Source organism: Bactrocera tryoni, unplaced genomic scaffold, assembly GCF_016617805.1.
Source record: "Bactrocera tryoni isolate S06 unplaced genomic scaffold, CSIRO_BtryS06_freeze2 scaffold_25, whole genome shotgun sequence".
Lineage (NCBI taxonomy): Eukaryota > Metazoa > Arthropoda > Insecta > Diptera > Tephritidae > Bactrocera > Bactrocera tryoni.
In genome coordinates this window covers 23169120-23177511 of record NW_024395977.1, presented here as the reverse complement: position 1 = coordinate 23177511, position 8392 = coordinate 23169120, and the positions used below count along the sequence as shown (strand labels likewise).

General features: G+C 39.6%; 1 pseudogene; it reads right to left on the bottom strand.

The window, feature by feature from the left end:
- Positions 1–697: 697 nt before the first annotated feature.
- On the bottom strand, positions 698–1473 carry LOC120780975 (annotated as a pseudogene).
- Between the last annotated feature and the right edge of the window lie 6919 nt (positions 1474–8392).

The following is an 8392-nucleotide window of genomic DNA, read 5'->3' as shown; positions in this document are numbered from 1 at the left end:
TTAATTGTGATTGCTGTATATGTTATCGCCTGTTTGCTATTTGAGTTTTAATGTTTGTATGTTTGTTGAACTTTGTAATTATGGCGCGCCCGTTTTTGATGTTAGTAGGGTTTGGTTTAGTTGTTTTGGTTTTTAGTTTATTTCGCGTCCGTTTTTGATTTTTGGTTTTATGTTTGTTAAGCTTTGTTGTATTAATACCGCGCCCGTTTTGATGTTAGTAGGGTTTTTGTTGTTTTTTCGCTCACTTAATGTTTCTTTACACGTCACTTTCTAATTTTTTTATATTTCAATTTCTTTTATGTACTTATATTTTCACGTCACTTTCTGTTTTCAGTGATTCTGGGATTTGTTTCTTTTTTTTCACTGTAACTTTGTTCTTTAATTTGTTCACTTTAACTTTGTTCAATTTATATTTAATTTTTGTTGCTTAGGTGCCTTTCGGAAAGGCTCAAAGGACCATTTAGTAACGTATGTCACTAGTACACTTACTTGTTATAGTATACTTATGAGATGGGAAATAAAACGCACTGATTTCCACACACTTTATAAAATATTTATTTCACTGTATTATTTCACAATATGATTTGATTTTATGGTAGACAACACGGTGTATATAACGAAAGTCCAATGTTGGACTGTTGGCGAGCTCGGTGCTTCACGTCACTTGGCGGGTTTAATAAAAAATAAATTGCGGTGATGATTGCCATTAAAAAATGAAAAAAAAAAAACAATATCGCGGACGACTGCCTTGCTTCACGGATGAAAATGGTAAGAGACCGATCCCGGTCGGATCAATGCCTTTTGAAGGTTTGGGTGGTGAATAGTTGCTGATTACGAGTCGTCTCGTTGGTAATCGTGTGGTTGTTGTGTTGTAGTGTTGTAGTAATGAGCGCTCTTAAGTATTGTGTTTGATGTGTGCGTGCTTAGTACAGCGCTCAACCCTGTTGAGCTACGTTGTTGCTGGCGATGAGCGTGGCGTGGCGGAGATGGCCGTGAACGCATTGTGGTTGATTGGCTGCTTCGTCGTCGCCGGATAGAATCGCTGCGTGGTCTGGTACGCGTGTTGGTGCGATTTTCCGAAGTATTGGCTCGGCGGGGAAATCGATGAAATAGAGTGTGATGCGGCCTCTGACAATATTGACAGGCGCCGTCGGCCCAGCACTCTATGGTGACGTGGTCATCTGCCAGGCAGGTCATGCAATGCCCGTGGGCTCTTGCAACTTGTTGACGTTGAGCGGGCTTCATGCTCTTAAAAATGGTTCATCGTTTGAGGGCGTGTGGGCGATGGCAAAGGTTGCAACATGGAGGCCCCTGTGGCTCCAATAGCTGCTCTTCTCTCATCTCCCTGATTGCTGCGGGGATGACGGTGGGCGCACAAAAGTGGTCCTTGGGTGCAATGGGTGCAGCCGACGCTGGTGCAGCGATTTCGGACCTTACGGTGTTGGAGGTGGTTTGGGTCTCCTCTACGTCCATTTCTATGGGAATATAAAATTGCATTAAATTGATTTTATTTAAGTATAATGTTAGAATGTAGTTGTTGTAGCTACATATCTATACCTATATGTGACCTGGTCTACGGAAAGGGGGCTTAGGTGTCAAAAAATCAATTTTCACTTTTTAGTTGATTCGGATGTTGTTTATTTTTAACAGCTGTTTCCCAGAAAACTAGTTTTCGCACGTTAGCTCCCTTTTCGTAGACCAGGTCACGTATATGTATAATTGGTTGATCTTCAACGCGCTTGTATGAGTTTATTTTTATATACGGATTTTAAAGCGGGTTAATTTCGAATTAGCGGAACTGATTTATTATTTTTTTCGATTAATTTAGCGAGTTATTTTGCGGTTTTGGTTGAAGTTGTTCTTCGCTGTTTGGAAGAAAACACAGTTTAGTGACTGGTCGAGTTAATATGCCGGTTTGTGTTCGAACATCGACTACTCTTATGTGACCATCTGACCCTCGATGAACCTTTTCAATGCGGCCTAGCCGTCATTCTGTTGGAGGAAGGCATTCGTCCTGTATGATGACGCATTCTCCTGCATTGGCTTCCTTCTGGGCCGTTTTCCATCGATATCTCTTATGAAGATCCTTGAGATAGTCTTCCTTCCATCTGTGGCTGAATTCGTGATGGAGAATCGTGATTTTATCCCATCGATTTATTAAAGTGAGTGAGTCTCCTTCTGCCTCAGGTATGGCGAGAAGAGGAGCTTCTCTGAGGAAATGACCTGGTGTGAGAGCTGTGAAATCGGAGGGATTTTGCGAGAGGGGTGATATGGGTCTTGAATTTAACACGGCTTCCATACGAGTAAGCAGTGTAGTAAACTCCTCATAATTAAATTTATGATTACCAGCCGTTTTCTTTAAATGGGACTTAAAGCTTTTTACTGCTGATTCCCAAAGTCCGCCCATGTGTGGAGAACATGGAGGTATAAACTGCCAATCGATCCCTTGGGGTGCATATTTATTAACAACTAGCTGACCCGGCGAACTTCGCACCGCCTAATTATTGGAGGCATATTTAGTAAGTCACAAGCACACGACACAATACTTTTTTAATTTTATTGAAATTTGCTGCTTTTAGATTTTTAGGAATATTAAGGAATTATAGTATAGATGCACACCAAAGAGACGTTAACATTTCAAGTGACATTTTACCATAGACAATTTTTTTTGAGTGAATACTGACAAATATTTACACTATAACTATCAAACTACATCTGTGGTTTTTTTTTGAAGAAGAAGAACTACATTTTGTTCATTTTGTAAAAAGTGGATGGAACGGCAGAAAAAAAAATAATAACTGTCCAGATTGTATTAAATTATTATTAAGATGCGACGAATGCTATAACATAATCACTGTAGCCTTCAAATTTTGTACCAAGTGTGGTAAGAATGTAGAACGAATAATATGCGTGAACAGGGCAAAAGTACAAAAAAATATATTAAAGCAAAAGCTGCTATCTAAACCAAAACACGTTTCTACAATGCCATCTTCATCACCTGAGGAGACATTATGTGAATTAAATTTATCGACCGAAGACATACAGGACATTCAAGTTATTGAAGACAGCCAAAAGCCCAACATCAAGAATGTTCTGGTAGATATTGATGTTATTAAAGACAGCCAGTAGCTCAACACTGATAATGTTCTGATCGAATCAGATTTGTCCGAGTCGCCTAGTACTTCCACCATATTATCATGTCCTGGCGAGCCAAGTGGTTCCCAAGTAGATGGAGCCAAGTTGATGGAAATAAAGAGTTACTAATACACGTTGACATTAAGGATCCAAATGCACATATTATATACATATTAAGTCATTTATTTATATTTATACACTTCATGTACAAAAATTAAAAATTTTCTTGGATGTGCTCGTTTCTGGACTGTGAACATGATAAACAAATCTTTGCTTAAATTAAATACAACACAGTTATGATCATATCCAGTTAATTAATATAGTGCTTTCTGGTAGACAATATTTTTAGTTTTCTTTTGCGGTGCGTAAATAAATAAAGATGTTGGTTTTCCGACACGCGAACACGCAACGTATAATTGTCCATGTGCGAAACAGGGAAACTCTAAGTTTATTCCGCAAACTTGCAACGATTGGCCTTGCGATTTATTTATGGTCATCGCAAACGCCAGACGCACGGGAAATTGCAACCTCTTAAAATCAAATGGCAAATCCGTTGGAATCATAGGTATTCGTGGGATTAAGACATCCTCTCCTTTGTATTTTCCTTTGATTATTTTAGCTTCGATGATGTTATTCATGAGTTTTTTCACAACCAATCTCGTTCCGTTGCAAAGTCGGGGTTGATTAATATTACGCAGCATGACGACAACTGACCCTACTTTTAATTTCAAATTATGTGGTGGTAGTCCAGGCAAGTCCAATGAATTTAAAAATTCTGTAGGATAGTTGACTACGTCATCCTGGTTTGTGGCCGTGTCAACTGATTTGTACGTAAACAACTCTCCTGGAAGGAAATTCTGAATGGTAGCATTGAGATCATCGACATCTTTGTTTTTTGCTGCCAACATTGCTCGTTCACTTAGCCAATCGTGGTTATTATATTGTTGTTTATTGTCCGGAAAAACACGCTGAATAAGCTCCTTTTTCGATTCTGCGAAGTGACAGAAATCTGTGGGAAAAGTCATTAATCCGGTCGAGCTGTCAACTGCGACCTTACCATTGCCAATATCCAGCAACTGCTTCGAAAACACAGTCGCAGTTTGATCTTGTTGCAAAAACACTCGCATGTTAGTAGTTAATTGTAGTGTCTTTACGTGCCGCCACAAATTTGATGATTTTAGACATGCGTTTATTTCGTCAGCAACAGTCGATCGAGGAATTACTGAAAGAGTCTGACGAAAATCACCTGACAACAATATCATAGCTCCACCAAAAATGTTGTGGTTATCACGTAAATCTTTTAACGTCCTATCTAGTGCCTCCAGCGACCTCTTGTGGGCCATTGTGCATTCGTCCCAAATTATCAATTTGCATACTTGGAGAGTCTTCGCCATAGCGCTATTTTTGGCAATGTTGCAAACTGGCGTTTCGTTGATATGCATGTTTAATGGTAATTTTAAAGCTGAATGTGCAGTTCGTCCGCCTTCTAATAAAGTTGCTGCTATTCCAGATGAAGCCAACGCTAGGCATTTTGCGATCGGATCTTTGCTAATAGCAATGAAATTAGGAACGTTTTCCCAGTACCCCCAGGAGAATCAAGAAAGTAAATCCCCCCAGACCCACTGTTTACAGCTTGTGTTAAACGATCGTACGCAATCCTTTGTTCTTCGTTCAATTGCGGAACAGTTGTGCGAATTGCTTCGGTCATAGCTTGAGAATCGTACTGGAGTTCTCTTTGCAACTCATGGTTTAATGCATCTTGCATAGCACGATTGGGTGCTGTCAGGCCCAAACAGGACAATACTTTATTTGCCATCAACAAACACATATATTCTATTATGATCAATGTGTCATTGTAAATCTCTGCCGTAATTTCCAATGTAGGATTCAAAGTTTCACAACGCACGCGATGCAACACATCCTCAGACATGTCATCCCTATATTTCATCCACAAATCATTCGGATTTGAGGGGAAACATGTCGATATGTCGGCGATGAAGATATCACGGAATCCTTGAGCGTATCATCCCAATGCGAATCGTTTTCAAGCAACCGTAATAATTGACACGCCTCACGGTAAGTCGCACACAGATGTCCATCAACTGTTCGCAATTGTTGAAAAGATGTCGGACCAGGAACATTCACCAATAACAATCTAAGATAATAACATTCATCGTTATTAGGATGTACTGTATATATACGGCCTATAGCATCTGTGGCAAATACATTTTCATATCCTTCAAGTGGTGTTCCTTGTTTACGACGCTGAAAAGAAGTGTAGTAGCGCGGCATATCAGCATACAGCAAAGTGCGAGCGAATTGATCTGTCGCACAAATTGAGAAGAAACCTGTCAATGTGGTCACAGGTGGACGTGCCGCTCTATCCACAGCGTTGTTTGGGTTGAAATACACTCGTTGTCCATTTTCTAAATGAACTGCCAAATGCAATACAGTGGGATGTCTTTCATGAATTGCAAACGAAAATATGCGCCAAATAGCCTCATTGCTGCTTACATAGCGACCCATCTGATAGTGAGACACTTCATCATTTGTGTTTGTTACTGCGAACATGGCCATGTCGCTACCTTTGTTAACATATTTACATATGTACTTTATGGATTTCACAGAGTTACAAATTCCACGTTGATGTGAGCTTCAAAAGTTTTGGGCAATATGGGCGAGAACGGCACAATCCGACGATTGTCTACATAAAAATCTTGTCCTTTTAACTTGACATCTACAGATCGTCCACCGTCTTCAACTGATCGCCGACGATACAATGGGTAACCATCGATTCCCGAGATGGTTTCAGCAAGCAAGTTTCTCGGGCACCGTTTGGAGCACTTGCCGTCGATCATACAGGGTGAGCTGTTGTTGAAAACTCCGCAAGGTCCATGAATCATGTGTTTAGTTACTATCGTATGCAATTTTGGGTCAACCGTTTCATCAGGAATTTCGGCTGAAATAATGGAATCAATTTCTTCTGGCCTTATTTTGTCAACCAACCAGACTAATATATGAGCATGTGGCAAACCACGCTTTTGCCACTCAACAGAGTACATCCAACAACGTACTTGGCCATACACACGATGCTTTGTAATGAAATTCATTAAAGATTTTAATTTTTGCTTGTAAACTCTGGATGTGATGTTGATGATGTGATGCTTGGTTGTGTAGCAGTTCTTTTTTTATTTCAATCCATTGTGGGTTACAGGTGAATGTAATAAATAGGTCTGGACGGCCATACTTTCGAACATAAGACATCGCATCTTGAGCGTACTCGAGCATGTGGCGCGGGCTTCCGATGTAAGTGGTCGGTAAAATTGTCATTCTTCCTACATTATTTACATTGCCGTCAGCATTGATTGCATCGCGAAGATGAATGTACTCTTCAGATCGAAGCTGCTGTTTTTTAAGACGGATGTATGTCAATCTTTCAGTCTCAATTTTGACGTACACTCGTTGCATACTGATGAAAGAGCCGTTGACACATCAAAATGTGATTTACTTCACCTTCACGGATCATGAGTCTGTATGCATAATAATTCATGGCACTGACTTTTTTGTGTGTATCAGCACCTGGAAGTACATATGATAAAAAAATACATTTATATATTGAACATATAAAATATTTTATTTTGTATAATCTAATTACCTGTTGTTGGATTAACCATTTTGATATTAAAATGGTTCCCATCTTCTCCCTGCCAGAAAATTAATAGGTATTGTAAAGCATCATAAGCTCTATGCGTTTCATATACACGTTTCAATTCATTGTTCCGGCGATGAAGTACAATATCTCTCTTGATTGCAAATTCTCTCCAACAACGACAATAGCCACTTCATCTAATGTCGGTGAATTAAACCTCCTTGCATGCTCTCCAGCAGGTGTTTTGTCGGATCTTATTACAATATTATGGCTGTCTGATGGCATCCGATCCAGTGCCATTTTGAACATCTTCACTAATTCATTATTCTCGTGAAGAAATGTTTGCAGTTGTTGGACAATGATTCGCTTGACGGTTGGATTATGACCACAATGTGTATCAACTTCCACATCTTGATTACCCATAAAATAAATTTGCAAAAATTTATGATCTGCATCTGGCACTGGCAGCATTGAACCGGTTAAATTAATTGTGATACAAATACAAATTAGAATTTCACTAAAACAATTATGGTATACTACCTTGAAAGTAGGCATGAACCCGTCTTGTACTATATGCGTTGCACCAAACGATGTCATTTGCAAGCAATTATTATATTTTTGGATGTTAGCCAAGAAGTGTTTAGACTCACTTTCCAACCCATTAACTAATGAGTGTAACGGTTCAGGTGGTGGAACCAATTGAGGCAATTGTACATTGCCACCAGCACAACATAATCCTGCAGGTTCACTACTGTACTTTAATGCTTTACAATGTTGACAAATGATTGACATTTCTCCAATCGTCACAGATTTGTCGGCACTATAATCAAATTCCGGATCGTAGGAAAATGCTCCTCGTTCGAGGTTTACAGGAGCATTGCGTCTGCGGAATCGATTAAATTCGTTATCCCGTGCTCGCTGCTGTTGTGATCGATGTGCACGAACTTGTTCCATTCTCCCCCTATCCACTTGATAGTTATTTACTCTTGAACGTAATTCTCCCATACTTGTCCGATTGTTATCATTATCAGCACCTCACTGGTCATTAGTGCGGTTGGAGCGTAAAGTAGCTCGTTGCAAATTTACACGACTTCGACGACCTATGTCAGGTTGTTTTATTTCCTCGGCATTGTAAGCAGCGAGAAGAAAATCACTTTTAGCAGTATTTTAAATATTTCTCTAATTAAATGTTTCTTTTTTTTTAACATGAGATGACAAAACCAAGGATGTTAAAGTAGGAGCGCAGCAAAAAGTCTCTAAATTTATGGACAAAACTCGCCATGCAGTGTAAGCTGGTGGAGATATGCTAGAAATAGGTAAGTAAAACGGGATATCTCTGGAATAATGAGGGGATGTCGTTCGTTATAACTAAGCCTGGAGTTCGCTAATCTTCCATTAGCCCTTTTTAATCCCTTAGTGTCCAGGAATGGATTTAAGACGAGAAGTGAGCTTCCCTTTTCGAGAGGTCGCTTTTCAAGCAACTTTGATATCTCTTTGCTGAAATAGCGAGTTTGTGTGTATAATATTAGACTGGCATGTTGTTGGCATGTTGCAAGTCGGAATATGTCAGTTGTATGTAGGTAGGTAGGTAGGAGTGCAGCCCTATCG